This window comes from Oncorhynchus nerka, linkage group LG22 (assembly GCF_034236695.1).
Source record: "Oncorhynchus nerka isolate Pitt River linkage group LG22, Oner_Uvic_2.0, whole genome shotgun sequence".
NCBI lineage: Eukaryota > Metazoa > Chordata > Actinopteri > Salmoniformes > Salmonidae > Oncorhynchus > Oncorhynchus nerka.
Window position 1 is genome coordinate 86,300,802 of NC_088417.1, and position 25,400 is coordinate 86,326,201.

At 42.6% G+C, this 25,400-nt stretch overlaps 1 protein-coding gene and 1 long non-coding RNA gene across 3 annotated transcripts in view; both read right to left on the reverse strand.

Moving 5' to 3' along the window:
- The window catches only part of mat2al (methionine adenosyltransferase II, alpha-like), a 47,011-nt gene that overhangs the window by 17,247 nt on the left and 4,364 nt on the right, over positions 1-25,400 (reverse strand). The gene's annotated exons all lie outside the window — the stretch shown is intronic.
- LOC115105924 (uncharacterized) lies at positions 517-24,326 on the reverse strand. The gene is made up of 5 exons (XR_003859942.2): positions 22,126-24,326; positions 19,555-19,838; positions 6,340-6,467; positions 6,111-6,219; positions 517-809 (listed from the first exon to the last, which is right to left on the reverse strand). It is a non-coding gene; the product is annotated as an uncharacterized LOC115105924 (long non-coding RNA).

Sequence of the window (25,400 nt, forward strand, 5' to 3'; positions counted from 1 at the left end):
TTAACTTATTAAATCATAATTCCACTTTGTCATTGAGGTATTATGTGTAGGCCAGTGACACTTGTTTTTTCAATTTAAATTCAGGTTGTAACAACAAAATGTGGAAAAAGTCAAGGGGTGCGAGTACTTTCTGAAGACACTGTATACAGTTACACGTCATAGTAATAACCTGTAGAAACAGACAGCGGCAAGCTCATATTTTCACATACAAAAGGAGTCGTGGCAAACTTGCAGCGACTTGTGAACATCTGGCAAACAATCCTGGGAAATTGTGCAAATTTGCTGTAAACTCCTTATGAATATGCTAATGTTACTTTTTTTTAGTTACTTTGTGTTTTAACATTGAAATGCCATATCTACACAAACCGATTCATATATAACTTGGAATTATCTTGCTTCTCACCGAAAACTAAACATACAAAATGTACTAAACAACATTCAATGTCTTAACAGAACAAAATAAATCCAACACTTCAAATCATCAGCATGCTAATGAAGAAAAAAGCAAAGACTGAATATTTCCCAAATAAATTGTTTATTTAATATTTTTATGTAGCAACAACATTTACATGAGAAATGTGAACACTATGAGGATGTTGACTTTAGGATGTTTAAAGGGGAAACTACAGAATTTACATGAGCCAAGTCATAACTGAGCAATTAGCCATTAACCAATTGAAGCTTAAGAGATGAGAATGTGAATTAAAACTAAAAATCTAACTTGGTTCAGAACTATAGCCTTTTTGAGTGAACTTTGTAGATGGCAGCCCTGTGGAAGTACGTCGTCCAAAGATTTTTGAATACATGCACTGAAACAATCAGAAAACAAAAACAACATTATGGTTACTGAAAGCATTTTCTATTTTGGCATCTTAAAAAAGGTACTCAGTGGCTAATGGTCGGGTTTGGCTTTGGAAAAATGGGGTCAGCTGTTACAAAGTTACCTTGATGTTGCTATGCTTCTCACTGAAACTGGCATTATACAGTTGAAGACAGAAGTTTACATACACCTTAGCCAAATACATTTAAACTCAGTTTTTCACAATTCCTGACATTTAATCCTAGTAAAGATTCGCTGTTTTAGGTTAGTTAGGATCACCACTTAATTTAAGAATATGAAATGTCAGAAAAATTGTAGAGAGTGATTTATTTCAGCTTTAATTTATTTCATCACATTCCCAGTGGGTCAGAAGTTTACATACATTTAGCATTTGGTAGCAATGCCTTTAAATTGTTTAACTTGGGTCAAACGTTTCAGGTAAGCCTCCCCTTTTCCTTCAAACATAACGATGGTCATTATGGCCAAACAGTTCTATTTTGTTTCATCAGACCAGAGAACATTTCTCTAAAAAGTACGATCTTTGTCCCCATGTGCAGTTGCAAACCGTAGTCTGGCATTTTTAATGGCAGTTTTAGAGCAGTGGCTTCTTCCTTGCTGAGAGGACTTTCAGGTTGTCGATTTCGGACTCGTTTGACTGTGTATATAGATACTTTTGTACCCGTTTCCTCCAGCATCTTCACAAGGTCCTTTGATGTTGTTCTGGGATTGATTTGCACTTTTTGCAACAATGTACGTTCATCTCTAGGAGACAGAAAGCATCTCCTTCCTGAGCGGTATGACGGCTGCGTGGTCCCATGGTGTTTATACTTGAGTACTATTGTTTGTACAGATGAACGTGGTACCTTCAGGCATTTGGAAATTTCTCCCAAGGATGAACCAGACTTGTGGAGGTCTACAATTTTTTTCTGAGGTCTTGGCTGATTTCTTTTGATTTTCCCATGATGTCAAGCAAAGGAGGCACTGAGTCTGAAAGGTAGGCCTTGAAATTCATCCACAGGTACACCTCCAATTGGCTCAAATTATGTCAATTAGCCTATCAGAAGCTTCTAGAGCCATGACATCATTATAAGTGAAATAATAGGTCTGTAAACAATTGTTGGAAAAATGACTTGTGTCATGCACAAGAACCAACTTGCCAAAACTATAGTTTGTTAACAAGAAATGAATGGAGTGGTTGAAAAACGAGTTAATGACTCCAACCTAAGTGTATGTAAACCTCTGACTTCAACTGTATATACAGTATTTTTCAGCAAGGAAACAATGTTTCTGCCAGTTATAAATATATAAAAACAAATGTAGCTAGCATAAACTGGGACATAGATTTAGTAGGCCTAACTTCAAGTGAATGTATAGCAAACTATTCAGAGAGCAGGGATTCCCCAACCCCCCTCTCCCCCTTTTAACGTTTGAAAAATGTCATTTTGATGCCCATTTCCTGCAATTCCATTTAATAATAATAACAATAATAAAGAAAGAAAATCTACACACAATCTCCCCATATGAAATGTTATTCCACTACCAATTTTTTTTATTATGATAATTTATATGAAATCTAAATTTAATTATACATATTTTCTAACATAAAGTGAATAAAAATCTATATTTTATTAGTCACATGCGCCGAATACAACAGGTGTGAAACGCTTACTTTACAAGCCCCTAACCAACAATGCAGTACAAAACATACGGATAAGAATAAGAAATAAAAGTAACAAGTAATTAAAGAGCAGCAGTAAAATAACAATAGCGAGACTACATACAGGGTGGTACCAGTACAGAGTCAATGTGCGGCACCAGTTAGTTGAGGTAATATGTACATGTAGGTAAAGTTATTAAAAAGACTAAGCATAGATAACAACAGAGTAGCAGCGGTGTAAAAGAGAAGAGGCGGGGCAATGCAAATGGTCTGTGTAGCCATTTGATTAGATGTTCAGGAGTCTTATGGCTTGGGGGTAGGAGCTGTTGAGAAGCCTCTTGGACCTAGACTTGGCGCTCCGGTAGTGCTTGCCGTGCAGTAGCAGAGAGAACAGTCTATGACTAGGGTGGCTGGAGTCTGACCATTTTTAGGGCCTTCCTCTGACACCGCCTGGTATAGAGGTCCTGGATGGCAGGAAGCTTGGCCCCAGTGATGTACTGGGTCGTTCGCACTACCCTCAGTAGTGCCTTGCGGTCGAAGGCTGAGCAGTTGCCATACCAGGCAGTGATGCAACCAGTCAGGATGCTCTCGATGGTGCAGCTGTAGAACCTTTTGAGGATCTGAGGACCCATGCCAAATCTTTTCAGTCTAAGGGGGAATAGGTTGTCGTGCCCTCTTCATGACTGTCTTGGTGTGCTTGGACCATGATAGCTTGTTGGTGATGTGGACACCAAGGAACTTGAAGATCTCAACCTGCTCCACTGCAGCCCCGTCAATGAGAATGGGGGCGTGCACTCGGTCTTCTTTTTCCTGTAGTCCACAATCATCTCCTTCGTCTTGATCATGTTGAGGGAGAGGTTGTTGTCCTGGCACCACACGACCAGGTCTCTGACGACCTCCCTACAGGCTGTCTCATCATTGTCGGTGATCAGGCCTACCACTGTTGTGTCATAGGCAAATTGAATGATGGTGTTAGAGTCGTGCCTGGCCGTGCAGTCATGAGTGTAGAGGGATTACAGAAGGGGACTGAGCACGCACCCCTGAGGGGACCCTGTGTTGAGAAGCAGTGTGGCAGATGTGTTGTTGCCTACCCTTACCACCTGGGGTGGCCCATCAGGAAGTCCAGGATCCAGTTGCAAAGGGAGGTGTTTAGTCCCAGGGTCCTTAGATTATTGATGAGCTTTGAGGGCACTATGGTGTTGAACACCGAGCTCTAGTCAATGAATAGAATTCTCACATTGGTGTTCCTTTTGTCCAGGTGGAGAAGGGCAGTGTGGAGTACAATAGAGATCACTTCATCTGTGGATCTGTTGGGACAGTATGCAAATTGGAGAGGGTCTAAGATTTCTGGGATAATGGGGTTGCTGTGAGCCATGATCAGCCTTTCAACGCACTTCATGGCTACAGACGTGAATGCTACGGGTCGGTAGTCATTTAGGCTGGTTATCTTAGTAATTTTGGGCACAGGCATTATGGTGGTCTGCTTAAAACATGTTGATATTACAGACTCGGACATGGAGAGGCTGAAAATGTCAGTGAAGACACTTGCTAGTTGGTCAGCACAGGCTCACAGTACACGTCCCTGGTAATCCGTCTGGCCCTGCAGCCTTGTGAATGTTGACCTGTTTAAAAGGTCTCACATCGGTTGTGGAGTGTCATCACACAGTCTTCCGGAACAGATGGTGCTCTCATGCATGTTTCAGTGTTATTTGCCTTGAAGCGAGCATAGAAGTAGTTTAGCTCATCTGGTAGGCTTGTGTCACTGGACAGCTCTTGGCTGTGCTTCCCTTTGTAGTCTGTCATGGTTTGCAAGCCCTGCCACATCCAATGAGCGTCAGAGCCAGTGTAGTAGAATTCAATCTTAGTCCTGTATTGACGCCTTGCCTGTCTGATGGTTCGTCAAAGGGCATAGCAGGATTTCTTATAAGCTTCTGGGTTAGAGTCCCGCTCCTTCAAAGCGGCAGCTCTAGCCTTTAGATCAGTGTGGATGTTGCCTGTAATCCATGGCTTCTGGTTGGGGTATGTACGTACGGTCACTGTGGGGATGACGTCATTGGCTTCTACAGCCAATGACTGATGTGGTGTACTCCTCAATCCCATCAGAAGAATCCCGGAACATATTCCGGGATCTTGTCACTGGTGCTTCCTGCTTTAATTTTTGCTTGTAAGCAGAAATCAGGAGGATATAATTATGGTCAGATTTGCCAAATGGAGGGCAAGGGAGAGCTTTGTATGAGTCTCTGTGTGTGGAGTAAAGGTGGAGTCCCCCCCCCCTCTGGTTGCACATTTAACATGCCGATAGAAATTTGGTAAAACGGATTTAAGTTTCCTGGCATTAAAGTCCCCAGCTACTAGGAGGGCCTTGTTCTTGTTTGCTTATGGCAGAATACTGCTCATGCAACACTGTCTTAGTGGTATGTAAACAGCTACGAAAAATACATATTGAAACTCTCTAGGTAGATAGAGTATCTCATAAGCTATAGACCGCACTACCTAAGGCGAGCAATAGCTCGAGACTTACTTAGATATTGTGCACCAGCTGTTATTTACAAAAATACATTGTCCGCCACCTCTTGGCTTACCAGATACTGCTGTTCTATCTACAGTGTTTAACCAGCCAGCTGTATGTTGATAGTGTCGTCATTCAGCCACAACTCTGTGAAGCATAAGATATGTCCCTGTTGGTAGTTGAATCTTCGCGCGTAGGTCATCGATTTTATTCTTCAAAGATTGCACGTTTGCTATAGAATGGAAGGAAGTGGGGGTTTATTCGATCACCTATGAATTCTCAGAAGGCCGCCTGCCCTCTGGCCCCTCTCTCTTTCTCCTCTTCACGCAAATCACCGGGATCTGGGCCTGTTCCCGAGAAAGCAGTATATCATTCGAGTCGGCCTCATCAGACTCATTAAAGGAAAAAAAGGATTCTGCCAGTCCGTGGTGAGTAATCTCAGTCCTGATGTCCAGAAGTTATTTTCGGTCATAAGAGATGGTAGCGGTAATATTACATACAAAATAAGTTTAAAAAGTAAGTTACAAACAACGCAAATAAACGAACAAAAAACCAAAATCGGTTGGGGACACGTAAAACGTCTGCCTTCTTCTCCGGCACCATTTTTAATACAGATCAATCGAACAATTGATAGCGACAGTCACACATTGTATAAGTATAATTTCTTTTGACTCCTCGACTTCAGAAGGTCTTACCTCAGCTTCTGAATGTCAGAGACATACCAAAGATACTCCCATGTGCAGAGTCACATCTTCCTCAGGCATTTAACCACCTGTTTTTAGCCTAAAGCATAGCGCATTTATGCATTGTTTTAAAAATCGGTATAACCGAAACGTAAATTCGTAAAAAATATATTGTTCCCTCAAATCAGGGAAGGTCCCGCACCCTCCCACAAAACATTGGTGTCCCCTGTCTTAGAGAGCCACATACAATATTTTTCTACAGCCAAGCCTCAACACAATTGATTCAAACTAATTAACTAATTATGATCTTCAATCTAGACTTAATCATTAAGAGCCAGTCGTCTACTAGTATTCTCTTCTTCCTGACTAAGGTGTATGAGGCTTGGGCAGAAGAAATATGACAATTCATATTATTTTTCCAAAATGAATTAAATAACTTACATCTAAAAGTTATGCATGCAAGAAGCCTTGACCCGGTTCACACATATTTCTCTGTCCTCAGTTCGATTGAAGGCCTCAATCTGTCTTTTTGACTTGTAACTGATTGCTTCTAGAAAGAAAGGAACAACACATGATCAGGATGAGCTAGTTACTAGTTTAAAGCAATGAAAGATCCAATTGTTACAAATTCATATATACATTTATGAGAATAATACATGCATTTGCTTACCTTGTCAACCTTGAAGATGATAGTCATTAATCACTCAAAAACATGTTATGAGTGAGTACACCACAAACATCTCTTCAGGGTGTTGATGTATCCTTTTCCCACACCACAGGTAGTGAAAGGGTATCCATCTGCAAAAGTGAAGTTTTGCTTTGATGTCAAGTCAGCTCATATTGTTGTGCTAACTAACATGCTTCTGAATAGTTACACTAGCATATTGACAGCATGTTATTGGTACAGCAACTTATTCACCCCAAATATATAGCTAAGTGTTGAGGCAAATCATTAGTTAGCTAGCTAGTTAAAGTTATATCTCACTTTTCAACTTTTAAGTTATTAGCTACATCAAACCAATGAGAATGCCGAAGTCATGTCAGAAAATGTTTTCCTGGGTGTAATGTAATATGGAGGACCCGGCAAGCCAGACAATTCCCTAGAATGTAAACAGAAATAACTTCAAAATGTATAACTTCAAATTAAACCAAATTGTCTGCACTCATGACTACTGGTTTCAATTACATTTTCTGCCAACTTACAAGCAAAGACTTTATGAATGTATTTACAAACAAATTGCAAGGTTGCTAGCAACTAGCCTGCTAACATTAGTCCTACTGACCTGCTAACGTTAGCCCTACCAGCCTGCTAATGTTAAGTTACCACTGCATAAGTCAGCCAGTTAATATCAACAGCTAGCTTAAAGCTACCTTAAAGTAAACGAAAGTTTTGGAAATACATAATGCCATTAACCAGTTATCAAAGAATGATCGCTATATGAAGTTATCCAGCCAGCTACCGTTAGCCATTTAGACAACATGCTATTAGCCTAGCCAACCACCACGGTTTTGGTCGGCAAGCCAGAGCCCAACAACTGGAAACCAGCTAGAACACAACTAAAACATGAAGCAAAGAGAGAGCAGAGACTTACAGATTAATTGCTGGGCCCCATCCGATTGGAAAACTTATTTTTAAAAGAGTGCAGGCTGAGTTAGCTACCAAAGCAAGGGGGAGGCATGCAATTCACCAGGCTGAGGGAGAATGAGGAAAATCTAATAGCTATAGCGAGAAAAATCTAAACTAGATAGACGTCAGATATCTCGCGTGCTAATACTAAGCCAAGGTGGAAAAAGAAACAAAAGTCCAGTAGCCCACTTCACAGAGAAAATGCAGAAAAGTTGACAAAACAAAAAGGAGAACACATGAAGTACTACACAATTACTGTAGGTATGATGTTCTCCTTTTGTGCCCATGGCAAGAAGGCCCCAGAGCCTGCTGTGCTAACACAGCCACAAAGTTTGATAAGCATGAGGATGCTGCATGTCTCCCCCCCACAGAGAGCCTCAGCCAAGCGCACGCCTGTCAAAAGACAGGGAAAAAGGTGCTTATCGATGAAAATAGCATAGTGAGAGAATGTGTTACCGTGGCGAAGAAAGGAAATGAGAAGTAAAGTTGTAGTGGAAACTAGGTAAGCCCTACACTCGTTTTTAGTCGGGGGGGTGAGGATGTTGGACCAATGCTACCTGAAAATCTGTTTAATGTCTCGAGGAAAATCGGGAATGTGTTGGAGGAAAGTGTGCAGTCAAAAGAAGTGGTCTTTAGATGTGTGTCTGCGGCAGAGAAGAATCATGTTTTAAGACAAAAAGATATTAGAGTGGAATGTTTACTGTTTGGATTTTCAAAGCATGGTGCCTATCAAGGGGGTTATTTCTGGGGTGGCGCAAGAATTATGTGGACACCCCTTCAAATGAGTGGATTTGGCCATTTCATCCACACCGTTGCTGACAGGTGTATAAAATCGAGTACATAGCCATTCATCTCCATAGACTAACATTGGTAGCAGGATGGCCTTACTGAAGAGCTCAGTGACCTTCAACGTGTGTCCGTCATGAAATGCCACCTTTTCAACAAGTCAGTTAGTCAAATTTCCTCCCTGCTAGAGCCGTCCCGGTCAACTGTAAGTGCTGTTATTGTGAAGTGGAAACCTCTAGGCGCAACAACAGCTCAGCCGCGAAGTGGTAGGCCACACAACCTCACAGAATGGGACCGCAGAGTGCTGAATAGTCTATCCTCGGGCATAACACTCAATACCAAGTAGCCGAGCAGCCGCACACAAGCCTAAGATCACCATGCGCAATGCCAAGTGTCGGCTGGAGTGTTGTAAAGCTCGTCACCATGACGAATCAAGCTTCACCATCTGGCAGTCGGACGGACGCCAGGAGAACGCTACCTGCCCCAATGCATAGTGTCAACTGTAAAGTTTGGTGGAGGAGGAATAATAGTCTGGGGCTGTTTATGGCTCGGGCTAGGCCCCTTAGTTGGTAGTAGAGCCGAGTGGAGGCTCCTCATAGGAAGAAGGGGAGAACCATACTACTCAGTGAATTTCAGAAGAATAAAAAGTTATAATTTTAAGATAAAAACTTTGGTAAGTATATTCAAATGTATTTTAAATTGATAAAACATTGTTTTGCAATGAAGGTCTACAGTAGTCTCAACAGCACTCTGGTGTAGCATCATGGTAAGCTACAGCTAGATAGCACTGTAGTGCATAAAACGTGGTGAGTATTTGACTAAACTGCTTGCTGTACACTGTATTGCATGATTGTAGAGGGTTGACTAGCGCGTTAGTTACTATAACTATGTTGACTATGACGTTAGGTAATATGGTGACAATGAAAAAATGTTTTGCCTGGTCACAGACAATTGTTGTATTGTGCACTGAACTCCACAAACATAGGGGAAAAAGTGAGCGAGCTTGTAGATGCGAAAAGGAATTATATATACACACACAACAAGAAAAGTGATCATTCTGTTTGTATGTGGCTGCTAGTTCTGTGTTTGCATGTGATCAGGGGTATATTCATTCCAACGATTCTGTTGAAAAATGTTTCTGAAAAGAGAAGCAAACGGGGATAAACATACCTGAATTTGTCCACTAGGAACTCTTGTTTGTAACTGTTGGACTAAGATTACAACCTAGATCATCTAGATGCAGTCAAGATTGTGCAAGGCAGTATTTAATAATATGTCACTGTCTGTCACCTTAATTACTCAATTTTCTCAACCTGTGCATCTAAATTGTAAACGTTCATTCGTGGGATAGGTTGTAGCAACCTCATAATAGGTTTAGGGAAAACTTGAGTATCATGTAGTACCCTAAACATATTGATGTTACATTGAGCTGGGTGAATGGAATATGAATGGCAGTCATCCAATAAGTTGTAATAGAAATAAGGCCATGCTAAAAAGGAAAAAGTCCTTCCTCATCTTAAAACGGCACCGACCGCCACTGGCAGAGCCACCACGACCAGTGAAGGTTTTTCCAATCAACCGAGGGACTGTGAAATGTTGCATGTTAACAAGGTGGACCTTGTATTATTCATTGCAAATTGTGAAACTGTACAGCACAAGCAGAGAAATTAGAATAATTGTGAATGCAGCTGAACGTTTCTTGGGACTTCATGATTTCACAGCAGAGGCCTTGCAAGAAATCCTGTTGCTGAATGTTCCACCCTCACAGACCCCTTAGCCTGTGTAGGGATGTATTTTGGAATGGACTGATTGAAGAAGTGTGATATTGTGTTTGCTAACATGTCTTTTTTGTATGATGTTGTTTTCCCTCTCTCCCACAATGGATGTTTATTTTCTCGTTTAATACCCCGTCCAGCTGGTGGCAGTAATGCACCATTAATATTTGATGCCAACTGCCATTAAACCCCATCAAAGACAGCGACGCGTGCTGAGACTGGCATCAAAATACTAGAGAAAATACAATTGAACTAATTCAAGTACCCACATTTTTGTTAAAAGGTTTTAGCTTTTAATTTAACTTATTATTGTTTGGAAATGTACAAACAATGTGTGGTAACTGTTTATGACTGGCTTGAAAAACAGAGTGTGTTACATAGAGCCATCATCGTGCACAACATGAGTGCCATGCACAATCATAAATAATTTCTAATGGCTTTCCCCCAAAACTTCCCCAATTAAATGTTGACTGCAAAGAAAGCATACCTAGCAGATTGATATGATGCTTTATATCAATTGGGTGGGCATTTGTTTGTTTTGCAAACTCTCCCATCACATGTCTAGTAGCCTACAGAAACAACCTAGCCAAACACAATGGTTAATTGAGAGGTGGGAAGTTGAATTAAAAGGGGAACGGAGGTGCACAGTTGAATAAAAAGAGAACTACACCTATTTTTATAAATGTTTTACTGATGTGGTTTAAGAATTGTTGTGGATATAGAACAACCAATGTTCTAGTTTTTAGAGAGAAAAAAATTGTGAGAAAAAAAAGAAATTTAACATTTTCTAAAATCTGCAGTTTTCCCTATAGGTCTACTCATTGTCCTTTATGATGAATCAATGACATTATTTTAAATAGCCTGACAGAAGTTAGTTAGACAGCTCTAAAATTCACTTTTTATTGCATTTGATGTAATTGTGTGTGGTATTTACAATCAAACTTTATTTAGATTTTTACAGGTTCAAAGCTCAAAAAGTTGCAGAATGGCTCCTTAAAAAGTGCTGTACATGCTACACATAAGATGCAATAAGGTAGAAGAACGAGTCCCATCCTCTCCGAAAATAAATAGTGGAACTAGAAAGCCAAGTTGGAGAACCAGCATGAAGATTAAAAACCCTAAAAAAAATTGGAATATTTAACAAAGGACAAAACAGACATGATGTCTCTTGCTGAGAGTATCCTAAAAAAAGAGGAACATTCATGCAAAGAAAGGGAGAAGGCAGAAAAGCCTTTCCCAGAGAATGCGGAAGATGAGAGCAAAGCGAGGAGAGAAAGAGAAACCAGAAATGTGTTAAGAAAACACGTCACAGAATAGCAGAAAAATAAGAATGCAAAGACGGCTTTAAAAAAAATGTGAACAGAGAGCAGCTAGGTCAAAAGAGCATGAAAGAGAAATCAAAAAGACAGGGAAAATATGGTCAGAACAAAGAACAGGCAAAGCAGGTGAAAGCACAAGAGAAATTGGAGGCAGAGAGGATTCGTCTCAAGGAACTAGAGAATAAATTAGAGGAACAGAGAAAGCAACTTGAACATTCTGAAAGAGCCTTGCAGACAGCAAAGCAAGATGTACGGGGTCCATCTGCCAGAAGGATGACCCTTCAAAAGGGCTAAAGCCTGTATTCCAAAACAGGCAGCACAGTATATCACTACTACCATGGACCCTTATTGACAAAGCAGCTATTTTCTGTCAGAAAAACATCAGAACCACAGAGGGGAAGTTGGAAGTGGCAGTTGTTGAAGCAGTAGCCAATGGCCTGTCAGAGTTTAGACAATCTCCAACTAGAAAGGCTTTGGCTTGTTCACTGAATATGATCTTGAAATACAAACTACAGAGACAGTTTGCAAAATGATTTGGGGTCAGTAGAAAACTTTTAAAGGTAAGCTTAAAAAAAAACAAGAGATTGACATAGAGTCTCAGCAGTGGAAAAATGATATGAAGCAGTTTCAAAATGCCAGATAAGAAAAAGGTGAGCAAGAAGACTGGTAAGGCAACCAGCTTTCTTGACCCCTCCACTGCACTAAAAATGTCTCAAAGCCAACCATGGTATCTCAATAGGAGCTGCTATATTTCACAGATTTGGACCAAGGACCATTAAGCCACAGAGAAGTGCAACACTTGTGGGTTGCCTCTACGAATACAATGAAAATATCAAAACTGAAATGACAGACAGCAAATGGACACCTGGTGAGCAGACATTCACCAACCATAAAAGGGGTGTAAGCATTCAGCAGTGTCATTATGTGTGAGAACTACAGGGAATGATTCCCACTATCCTAAGTGTATCAGTGCAAGGATTGTGGTGTCCATACAGCAGAGCCATGTATTGTCCCCCTCCTAAAAAAGGACACCGATGTAGAGTGGAAAAGATAGATTGGCAGACAAAAAGTAACAAATGGAAACAAGAGTACACCATAAAAAAGTTACATTTTGTATGAAAGTGTGGATCTATGAAGATGCTTATTGATTAACTGAAACAAGAACAAGCTTTTTCAGAACACTTGTTTATCAAGGACTGGCAGAACAACCAATTAGCAAAAGTGAAAGCCAACCGCCCAGAGCACACAGTATTGGGTATCCTGAACTTTGCCAGATTTGTCAGACAGATTTTTCACTTTGTCAACTCTAGGATTAAAACTAGAAACTTTGGTTACTGGCCCAACGCTCTAACCACTAGGCCACCTTCCGCCTCCTAACATGACAAATGTAACTGTAAAATTATGTAGAAAGGTTTACCAAACGTTTAGCTGTGTGTGATCAAACCTACCACAACGTTTTAGAGGTAGGAGTATAGAGAGCACCTGAGTCCACAATTGGAGAGACTGGTTTCAGACTAAGGCACAATCCCAAATGGACCCCCAGACCATATAAACTTGACAGGTGCAATCAATATGATAATGTTTCCACCTTGTTGTCCTCTGATAGGTTGAAAGTTGAAGCTTCACCATATTGCTTATACCAATCAAATCCTTACAGATCTCCACAAGTGCACAGGGTCTAGGTGTTCTTTGAGATTGGGCTTAGCTAGTCATGGGTGCACCTCAGCCACGCTCAAGGTCCTAAACAGCAATCGATAAAAGACAGTACTGTGCAGCCATCTTCATCGACCTGGCCAAATCATTTGACTCTGTCAATCATCGCATTCTTATCGGCAGACTCAACAGCCTTGGTTTCTCAAATGACCGCCTCGCCTGGTTCACCAACTACTTATCAGACAGAGTTCAGTGTGTCAAATCAGCAGGCCTGTTGTCCGGACCTCTGGTAGTCTATGGGGGTGCCACAGGGTTCAAATCTCAGGCTGACTCTTTTCTCTGTATATATCAATGATGTCGCTCTTGCTGCTGGTGATTCTCTGATCCACCTCTACACAGACGACACCATTCTGTATAATACATCAATAAAATCTTTGGACACTGTGTAAACAAACCTCTAGCTTCAATGCCATACAACTCTCCTTCCGTGACCTCCAACTGCTAGTAAAACTAAATGCATGCTTTTCTTTTGTTGAATCTAGGATTTGTCGTGGTATCCAATTGTTTTAGTAGCTACTATCTTGTCTCATCGCTACAACTCCCGTACGGGCTCGGGAGAGACGAAGGTCCGATACACAACCCAACCAAGCCGCACTGCTTCTTAACACAGCGCGCATCCAACCCGGAAGCCAGCCGCACCAATGTGTCGGAGGAAACACAGTATACACCTGGCAACCGTACTGCGCCCGGCCCGCTACAGGAGTCACTGGTGCGCGATGAGACAAGGATATATCCCTACCGGCCAAACCCTCCCTAACCCGGACGATGCTAGGCCAATTGTGCGTCGCCCCACGGACCCCCCAGTCTCAACCGGTTACGACAGAGGCTGGGCGCGAACCCAGAGTCTCTGGTGGCACAGCTGGCGCTGCAGTACAGCACCCTTAACCACTGCACCACCCGGGTGGCCCTTAAATTCATGCTTTTCAACTGATCGCTGCCTGCACCCGCCCGCACGACTAGCATCACTACTTTGGACGGTTCTGACCTAGAATATCTGGACTAGAGGTCGACCGATTATGAATTTTCAAAGCCGATACCGATTACTGGAGGACAAAAAAGCAGATGCCGATTAAATCAGATTTTTTTTAATGTATTTGTAATAATGACAATTACAACAATACTGAATGAACACTTATTTTAACTTAATATAATACATCAATAAAATCAATTTAGCCTCAGATAATGAAACATGTTCAATTTGGTTTAAATAATGCAAAAACAAAGTGTTGGAGACGAAAGTAAAAGTGCAATATGTGCTATGTAAGAAAGCTAACGTTTAAGTTCCTTGCTCAGAACATATGAAAGCTGGTGGTTCCTTTTAACATGAGTCTTCAATATGAGTGAGTCCAAGTAAGAAGTTTTAGGTTGTAGTTATTATAGGACTATACCATTTGTATTTCATATACCTTTGACTATTGGATGTTCTTATAGGCACTTTAGTATTGCCAGTGTAACAGTATAGATTCCGTAACTCTCCTCGCTCCTACCTGGGCTCGAACCAGGAACACAATGACAACAGCCACCTTCGAAGCAGCGTTACCCATGCAGAGCAAGGGGAACAACTACTCCAAGTCTCAGAGCCAGTAACGTTTGAAACAATATTGGCGCGCACCCCGCTAACTAGCTAGCCATTTCACTTCACATCGTTACACCAGCCTAATCTCGGGTGTTGATAGGCTTGAAGTCATAAACAGCAGAGCTGCTGGCAAAACACACAAAAGTGCTGTTTGAATGAATGCTTATGAGCCTGCTGGTGCCTACCATCGCTCAGTCAGACTGCTCTATCAAATCATAGACTTAATTATAACATAATAACACACAGAAATACGAGCCTTAGGTCATTAATATGGTAGAATCTGGAAACTATCATCTCGAAAACCAAAACGTTTATTATTTCAGTGAAATACAGAACCGGTCGGTATTTTATCTAATGGGTGGCATCCCTAAGTCTAAATATTCCTGTTACATTGTACAACCTTCAATGTTATATCATAATTATGTAAAATTCTGGCAAATTAGTTCGCAATGAGCCAGGCGGCCCAAACTGTAGCATTTACCCTGACTCTGTGTGCAATGAACGCAAGAGAAGTGACACAATTTCACCTGGTTAATATTGCCTGCTAACCTGGATTTCTTTTAGCTAAATATGCAGGTTTAAAAATATATAACTCTGTGTATTGATTTTAAGAAAGGTATTGGTCTTTATGGTTAAGTACACGTTGGAGCAACGACAGTCCTTTTTAGCGAATGCGCACTGCATCGATTATATGCAATGCAAGACATGCTAGATAAATTAGTAAAATCATCAACCAAGTGTAGTTATAACTAGTGATTATGATTTATTATGTTTAATGCTAGCTAGCAACTTACCTTGGCTTCTTACTGCATTCGCGTAACAGGCAGGATCCTCGTGAGGCAGGTGGTTAGACAGTTGGACTAGTAAACCGTGAGGTTTTAAGATTGAATCCCTGAGCTGTCGTTCTGCCCCTGAACAAGGCAGTTAACCCACCGTTCCAAGGCCATCATTGAAAATAAGAATGTGTTCTTAACTGACTTGCACAGTTAAATAAAGGTGTAAAAAATATATATATATATTTATATTTTCTTTTTTTTAATCGTCCAAAATTACCGATTGCTATGAAAACTTGAAAATCGGCCCTAATTAAATCGTCCATTCCGATTAATCGGCCGACCTCTAACGTGGACAACTACAAATACCTAGGTGTCTGGTTAGACTAAACTCTCCTTCCAGACTCACATTGAGCATCTCCAATCCAAAATTCAATCTAGAAAATCAGCTTCCTTTTCGTAAAAAAAATAAAAATATCCTCGTAAAACTATCCAACCGATCCTTGACGATGTCATTTACAAAATAGCCTCCAACACTCTACTCAGCAAATCAGATGTAGTCTATCACAGTGCCATCCGTTTAGTCGCCAAAGCCCCATATACTACCCACCATTGCGACCTGTATGCTCTCGTTGGCTGGCCCTCGCTGCATATTCGTCGCTAAACCCACTGGCTCCAGGTCACCTATAAGTCTTTGCTAGGTAAAGCCCTGCCTTCTCATCTCACTGGTCACCATAGCAGCACGCGCTCCAGCAGGTATATTTTTTTGAAAGGGGCATGCTTATTTAAGATGGTGAGGAAAGCACTTTTAAAGAACAACCAAGCATCCTCTACTGACGGGATGAGGTCAATATCCTTCCACGATACCCGGGCCAGGTCAATTAGAAAGGCCTGCTCGCTGAAGTATTTTAGGGAGCATTTGACAGTGATGAGGGGTGGTATTTTGACCGCGGACCCATTACGGACGAAGGCAATGATCGCTGAGATCCTGGTTGAAGACAGCAGAGGTGTTTTTAGAGGACAAGTTGGTCAGGATGATATCTCTGAGGGTGCCCATGTTTACAGATTTAGGGTTGTACCTGGTAGGTTCCTTGATCATTTGTGTGAGATTGAGGGCATCTAGCTGAGATTGTAGGACGGCCGGGGTGTTAAGCATATCCCAGTTTAGGTCACCTAACAGTATGAACTCCGAAGAGGAAGTTTGTACTTCTTCTGTGGTGTGGGCCAATGGGTGTCTTTTGCAACTCCAACCGAGTCAGTTCGTAAACAGTGAGTGTGACATACCAACAAAATATGTCAGGGATCATCAACTAGATTCAGCCGCGGGAATATTATTTTTTGTTCTTTAGAGGATAGTCAGGGGTCCGGAACATAATTGAAAATCATTTGTATTCTGCAAATTGACCACAAGATGATAATCAATAATAATACATTTTCAAGCCTTGCTTATATTTGTACATAATCATAAATACAGTGCCTTCAGAAAGTATTCATACCCCTTGACATATTCCACATTTTGCTGTTACAGCCTGAATTCAACATCTACACACAATACCCCATAATGACAATAATTCACACCACTGAGTCAATACTTTGTAGAAGCACCTTTGGCAGCAATTACAGCTGTGAGTCTTTCTGGGTCAATTTTAAAGAGATTTCCACACCTGGATTGTGCAACATTTGCCCAGGAACATTTACAGTCTTCTTGGCAAGCAACTCCCGTGTAGATTTGGCCTTGTGTTTAAGGTTATTGTTCTGCTGAAAGGTAAATTAATCTCCCAATGTCTGCTGGAAAGCAGACTGAAGACGTTTTCCACTAGGATTTTACCTGTGCTTATTTTTTTATCCTGGAAAACTCCCCAGTCCTTAACAATTACAAGCATACCCATAACATTATTTAGCCACCACTATTCTTGAAAATATGGAGAGTGGTACTCAGTAAAGTGTTGTATTGGATTTGCCACAAACACAACAATGTGTATTCAGGACAAAAAGTTATTTGCTTTCCCACATTTTTTTACATTATTACTTTAGTGCCTTGATACAAACAGGATACATGTTTTGGAATCTTTTTTATTCTGTACAGGGTGTCTTTTCACCATGTCAATTAGGTCAGTATTGTGGAGTAACTACAATGTTGTTGATCGATCCTCAGTTCTCCTATCACAGCCATTAAACTCTGTTTTAAACTCACCATTGGCCTCTTGGTGAAATCTCTGAGTGGTTTCCTTCCTCTCCAGCAACTGAGTTAGGAAGGACGCCTGTATCTTTGTAGTGACTGGGTGTATGTATACACTATCCAAAGTGTAATTGATAACTTCACCATACTAAAAAGGCATATTCAATATCAGCTGTTTTAATTTTTACTCATCTACCAATAGGTGTCCTTTGTGAAGCATTGGAAAACCTCCCTGGTCTTTGTGGTTGAAATTCACTGCTTGACTGAGGGACCTTACAGATAATTGTAAGTGTGGGGTCTAAAGATGAGGTACTCATTCAAAAAGTTATTAACTCAAGACTTCAGCTTTTTATTAAAATGTTAACCATTTCGAAAAACATACTTCCACTTTGACATTATGGGGTATTGTGTGTAGGCCAGTGACAAAAAAAACCTCAATATAATCCATTTTAAATTCAGGCTGTAACAACAAAATGTGGAAAAGGTCAAGGGGTGTGAACAGTTTCCGAAGGAACTGTATCTCTAATATGCGTGGGAATACTTTGGAACATATTTCCTCAATTAAAATCACTTCGAGCTGATTTGCTAGTGTTTTTATAGTATTTTATGTTCAACAACATAAAAACAAAAAATAAATAATTGTATATATTTTTTGCTCAGAATATTTGGGAGACCAAATAAAATCACTGTGGGCTGCTAGTTGGGGAACCCTGGTCTATAATCTAGATATGTAGAGATGATTAGATTATTAATCTGTTAACGAACCTTTTGCAAGGTCCTCTTGTTGAAGTCATTGCGTCACCTAAACTGTAGCTGTATATATTCAATAATACATTTTAAAAAATGTTGTACCTTATAATACTCTTTCATAAAGCAAATAAGTAACATAGCTGTGGTAATGCTAAAGTAAAAAAAGCACTCGTCGTTACTACTTCAGTCACCAGCTGGGGTGTGACATCACCAAATTGTCCAGATGCTGATGAATGATTCAAATGGAGATATGAAACTCTTCAAACCAGTTGCATGTTTTCATTGTGAAACGCTTAAATAGATTAATAAATCAAATAATAAGATTACATTCTGTATTGTCGCCTCATATGCTCCCTAGTGACTGACTGGGCTGTTCTCGCCCCCTAGTGACTGACTGGGCTGTTCTCGCCCCCTAGTGACTGACTGGGCTGTTCTCGCCCCCTAGTGACTGACTGGGCTGTTCTCGCCCCCTAGTGACTGACTGGGCTGTTCTCGCCCCCTAGTGACTGACTGGGCTGTTCTCGCCCCCTAGTGACTGACTGGGCTGTTCTCGCCCACCTAGTGACTGACTGGGCTGTTCTCGCCCACCTAGTGACTGACTGGGCTGTTCTCGCCCCCTAGTGACTGACTGGGCTGTTCTCGCCCCCTAGTGACTGACTGGGCTGTTCTCGCCCCCTAGTGACTGACTGGGCTGTTCTCGCCCCCTAGTGACTGACTGGGCTGTTCTCGCCCCCTAGTGACTGACTGGGCTGTTCTCGCCCCCTAGTGACTGACTGGGCTGTTCTCGCCCCCTAGTGACTGACTGGGCTGTTCTCGCCCCCTAGTGACTGACTGGGCTGTTCTCGCCCACCTAGTGACTGACTGGGCTGTTCTCGCCCCCTAGTGACTGACTGGGCTGTTCTCGCCCCCTAGTCACTGACTGGGCTGTTCTCGCCCCCTAGTCACTGACTGGGCTGTTCTCGCCCACCAAGTGACTGACTGGGCTGTTCTCGCCCCCTAGTGACTGACTGGGCTGTTCTCGCCCCCTAGTGACTGACTGGGCTGTTCTCGCCCCCTAGTGACTGACTGGGCTGTTCTCGCCCCCTAGTGACTGACTGGGCTGTTCTCGCCCCCTAGTGACTGACTGGGCTGTTCTCGCCCCCTAGTGACTGACTGGGCTGTTCTCGCCCCCTAGTGACTGACTGGGCTGTTCTCGCCCCCTAGTGACTGACTGGGCTGTTCTCGCCCCCTAGTGACTGACTGGGCTGTCTCAGTGGCTGCAGTAAATAGAGGTTTTACTGCTGTAAGAGATATTTAATCAACTTCAGCACTCTGCTTCGGTACATCAAATATTCACATGAAAATGATTGTGTAACCATAAACAACAATAAAATTGCCACTATTTTACCTCCTGTTGTCTTCAGCAACTCCCTCATCAAATCCCTCATCTCCAATGTTGTCAGGAGGAAGTTGCTGGAACATTTCCCAGCGGCCAAGGACAATGTCAGTCACCCGTGCCTCATAGTAAGCCTTCAGGCGCAGGGAGATTTAACACTTTCGTCCTCTGGAAGAGTTTACCCTTAAGGATCCGCATGCTGCCTTATTGGTGTCACTCCCTCAGGTTGGCAGCTCAATGCCCAACACTCTAGACGAGTGAACAGTCAATGGAAGTAGGTCGTGAATTTCTTGTACCTGTAATTAGAGTAAAATATGTACTTGAACTATCACATCCTGGTTACAAACTATAAAGGGAAAATGTATCCCAAATAACAACATATCCCAAACAAGGACTGGGTCAATTTAAATGAGAAAATACTAAAACTGAATAGTTACTGAGAATAAAGCATAAGTTAATTGACTGCACCTCATTATACTGTTATACTACACTAACCTGGCTACAAATGTGTTTTGATCTGCCTGCTGATAGAGGGGCTCAACCATCTCTTCCCTGTCATACATGATGTCTTTGGGACAGCGAAGAGGGTCTGCCTGTCTCTCAGGTCTATGCCTCTCTCCATAGCCACACTGCCTGGAGTAGGTGGAAGGTGCAGAGGAGCAGTTTGGACCCTGGAAATGGCCTCCCTAATGCTCCCCTCTCTGCCTTGCAGTCATCTGTAATGAAGCGAGGATCAGCCTGACCACTCCCTGCAAAGGCATCCTCCCTAAGGATGTCCTTCAACAGTTGACACTCCAGGAGGATTGTGGCCTCATCCTCAGATTGAATCAGGAAACCCCAAGGGGGAGACCACCAGCACAGATGTGGGTAAGAGAAGAAAAAAAGTAAACCTCTGCAGTTCTCTTGTTCCATGTTCCCAGAGAAATCAATGAAGCAGAGCTCCTCACCGTGTCTGGCCTGATGGACACGCTTCATCAGTGGGGAATAGACAGCCACGCGAGGTGTTCTTACAGAGGTTCTCACTGTGTCTGGCCTGATGGACACGCTTCATCAGTGGGGAATAGACAGCCACGCGAGGTGTTCTTACAGAGGTTCTCACTGTGTCTGGCCTGATGGACACGCTTCATCAGTGGGGAATAGACAGCCACGCGAGGTGTTCTTACAGAGGTTCTCACTGTGTCTGGCCTGATGGACACGCTTCATCAGTGGGGAATAGACAGCCACGCGAGGTGTTCTTACAGAGGTTCTCACTGTGTCTGGCCTGATGGACACGCTTCATCAGTGGGGAATAGAAAGCCACGCGAGGTGTTCTTACAGAGGTTCTCACTGTGTCTGGCCTGATGGACACGCTTCATCAGTGGGGAATAGACAGCCACGCGAGGTGTTCTTACAGAGGTTCTCACTGTGTCTGGCCTGATGGACACGCTTCATCAGTGGGGAATAGACAGCCACGCGAGGTGTTCTTACAGAGGTTTTCACTGTGTCTGGCCTGATGGACACGCTTCATCAGTGGGGAATAGACAGCCACGCGAGGTGTTCTTACAGAGGTTCTCACTGTGTCTGGCCTGATGGACACGCTTCATCAGTGGGGAGTAGATAGCCACGCGAGGTGTTCTTACAGAGGTTCTCACTGTGTCTGGCCTGATGGACACGCTTCATCAGTGGGGAATAGACAGCCACGCGAGGTGTTCTTACAGAGGTTCTCACTGTGTCTGGCCTGATGGACACGCTTCATCAGTGGGGAATAGACAGCCACGCGAGGTGTTCTTACAGAGGTTCTCACTGTGTCTGGCCTGATGGACACGCTTCATCAGTGGGGAATAGACAGCCACGCGAGGTGTTCTTACAGAGGTTCTCACTGTGTCTGGCCTGATGGACACGCTTCATCAGTGGGGAATAGACAGCCACGCGAGGTGTTCTTACAGAGGTTCTCACTGTGTCTGGCCTGATGGACACGCTTCATCAGTGGGGAATAGACAGCCACGCGAGGTGTTCTTACAGAGGTTCTCACTGTGTCTGGCCTGATGGACACGCTTCATCAGTGGGGAATAGACAGCCACGCGAGGTGTTCTTACAGAGGTTCTCACTGTGTCTGGCCTGATGGACACGCTTCATCAGTGGGGAATAGACAGCCACGCGAGGTGTTCTTACAGAGGTTCTCACTGTGTCTGGCCTGATGGACACGCTTCATCAGTGGGGAATAGACAGCCACGCGAGGTGTTCTTACAGAGGTTCTCACTGTGTCTGGCCTGATGGACACGTTTCATCAGTGGGGAGTAGATAGCCACGCGAGGTGTTCCTACAAGAGGTTCTCAATCTTGGCACAGATATCGCCAGCACCTAAGAATATACTCCTCAACATGCCTCTCAGGCCCATTCTGTTCCCCAATATGCCTGCCTGAACACACTGTGGTACAATCTGTGCAAAAAGTAAAAGTAGCACAATGATGTGTCCACAAGTTCACTACTAATACTGTAAAACGTACCAGGATACAAAAGGAAATGATGATGATCATCATAACACAAGACTGTCCTGAATTCTAAAACTATCACCCAGTTTCTTAGGCACCTTCCCTAACTTACCGGTAGCAGAACTGAAGGTCTGGACAGAGGGATCGGTTTGCCGTGGTGAAGATGTAGTCCTCTCCGTCGTTCTTCAGGACTGTCAGGGCAGACCCCGATTGTAACTTACTGTATTGGCTGATGTAACTGGATGAAGTTGATGATCTGTTCAGATGCGGACTGTCCTTTTGCAGGCACGTTCTGACACCCCCCCACACACACACACAAATATCAGCATTGACTGTAGCTTAAATGGATATAGTTGTATTGAATGTGTAAGAAATAGCTATGCAAAGGGCCAGATGGGTAACCATTCACAATAACTGCAGTTCATTATTAGCCTACTCAGTCAATAAGCACCAGCCGGACAGACTATCTAGCTAAATTAGCTACAGAAAGTACTGTAGAAATCTCACCTTTCTGCAGCAGGTACCTCTTCTTGTAGCTGGTCGAGGGACTAACTTACTTCCACTAGCTACTACTAGCTAACATGACTATAGCCAGTAGCCAGGTAGGGCTAGCTAGCCAGCCTGCTAGCTTGCTACCAGTCAGCAGTAACGTTAGCCGGCTAATGCTAGTTATCCAGGTGGTGCAAGCAACTATGTTCAGTTGTTGTGGAGTTCGTCCTATTGGCATGCTAACTTCATGATAAGTTAAGCATCTTAGCTAACATTCCAAGTTGTATCTTCCTGGCTGTCACAAAATTGCTTAATCCTTTCTCTGTCCTGCCCGAAACGTTTCTACGGCATCTTGGCGACCACACAATTTAATGTGCATACCGACAACAACGACACGGGATGGAAAACAGGATTCCCCCCCCCAATTAAAAAAATATAACTTTTCTGTTAAAAATAAATTAATGAAACAGATCTGATCCCTACACAGGCTCAATGGGAACCTGGGAGGGCAGGTCTTCCCGCTCCAGTACCTCTTGCAAGTCTTCAGATGTAAAATCCTTGAGTCCCAAAAACTTTTCTGCCACAGCCACAATAATGTCCAGTTGTTGTTTTTTTGTTATTTATGACTTGTGCTCTACAATTTGTAACTGTGGCAATGAACTCAAAAAAACAAAAATCACCTTTTTAAAAGACACACAGCGTTTATTCTGTCTGACAGCAAACATTTACTTAAGGCTGTGGTGTTTCCACTACCATATCTTCACTAGCATCACTTGTTTCCTCAATTATTTTAATCGCCTCCGCATAAGCGATTCGATTTGACCGCTTTAACACTTGCCACCTCAATTTCCTTCACCCTTACATGGCACTCCAGGAACATGATCCCTACCACAATTGCAATACTGTTCTCCTTCTGCACACCGTTCTTCACTATACTCTGTTAGTCTGCACACACTTGAAACATGGCAAAATCCTTTACAATTCTTAAACGGCAGTGGTTTTTGGACGAAAGTTCTTACGGCGTATCTTACGTAACCAAGCTTCACATGCGTAGGTATTTGCTCTTTATTAAAAAAAACAACAGGACCGAAAGACTTCCTTCTTTTTCCCCATTCACCCAGCGGGTCAGACACCGGGCACCAGGAATTCTCTTCATGTATTCAACATGACCATCAGTCGTCACCCATGAGCTGACTCCTTTGACGAGCGCTCTACTCCTGCGGATTTTATATGGCGGTTGGCAACCAACTTTCAGGTGCATTACCGCCACCAAATTGACTGGAGTTTGGACCAGAGACAGTGAAGGTCTAAATCATACCCAATAATCTCATCTCCCTAATGAAACGAAATACATAATTAAATACTACAGCACCTGAAGATTTCCCCAGTTCATTTAACCCCATTATTCCTCAAATCTAATAACAATCCATCCCTTTTCCTCACATATTCCTTGCACTGAAACTGAACATGTTTTCAACTGTCAACAGTCTCAGCCTTGTGACTACACTTTCCTCCCTTCGACCTGAGGACCTCCCTGCCACCAACTTTTCCTGGATCTTATACAGGTGACTTCCCTTTCTCTCCCTGATTCCACAACTCTTGCCATTTGTTTTCCTGGATCTTATACAGGTGACTTCCCTTTCTCTCCCTGATTCCACAACTCTTGCCATTTGTTTTCCTGGATCTTATACAGGTGACTTCCCTTTCTCTCCCTGATTCCACAACTCTTGCCATTTGTTTTCCTGGATCTTATACAGGTGACTTCCCTTTCTCTCCCTGATTCCACAACTCTTGCCATTTGTTTTCCTGGATCTTATACAGGTGACTTCCTTTCTCTCCCTGATTCCACAACTCTTGCCATTTGTTTTCCTGGATCTTATACAGGTGACTTCCCTTTCTCTCCCTGATTCCACAACTCTTGCCATTTGTTTTCCTGGATCTTATACAGGTGACTTCCCTTTCTCTCCCTGATTCCACAACTCTTGCCATTTGTTTTTAACCACTGTTCTTATTAACCCCTTGGCTTCTGCTTTACTGATTGACAATTCCATCTCAACACTAGGATGTTTAAGAGCCTGCTTGGTGATAACATCCACCTCACCATTCTCTTCTACTCCCACATGAGCTGGTACCCAGAAGAACATCACAAATACCACGATCTGTTTCACCCTATACAAACACTGCAAAACCTCATACAACACATCCTGTCTGCTCTGAGACACAAATTAATTTAAGCTCATCAATGCTGCACAGGAGTCAGAGCAGATGACTACTCTGTCTGGCCTCACCTCCTCCACCTACTCTAAAGCCAATAGTATGACCAACAACTCCATTGTGTAAACAGATAAATGATCTGTGGCTCTTTTTGTCACTGCCACCTTAAACTCAGGAACACCAAAAGCTGCACCTGTCCTGCCTGTTTTAGGGTCTGGATGGATCTAAAAAAGCATAGTACTGTGTTCTTAAATGTTCACTTACAACTGAATCTACTCCTTCCTCAACTCTTAGCCTCTCAAGCAACCTTAGATCTATCACTGGCTGAGGGAGAAACCAAGGTAGAATAGCAGGAAGAACCACTGAGGGGCTAAACTCCCTCCCAAACAACCCCAAGCTCTCTCGCCATGCCATTGCCTATCCACCCAAAGCTTGTATTCAGATTTTGTTCGTCCCTAGCACTCTGCTGCCAACACTGCAGCTCAACCCAGACTAAGCAAATACCTGCTATGCACTGTTAATATTATATTAGGCGGTGTGTACTTCCAGGTATGAATTAAACGAAAAATGGGATAAATGTTGTTATTTGTTTTCTGTTACTCGAAGCCGAAATTGGACACCATAAACGAAAAAATAAGCTGATATCCGATTTCCGTTTTCAACTACAATTATTAATTTCCTTGT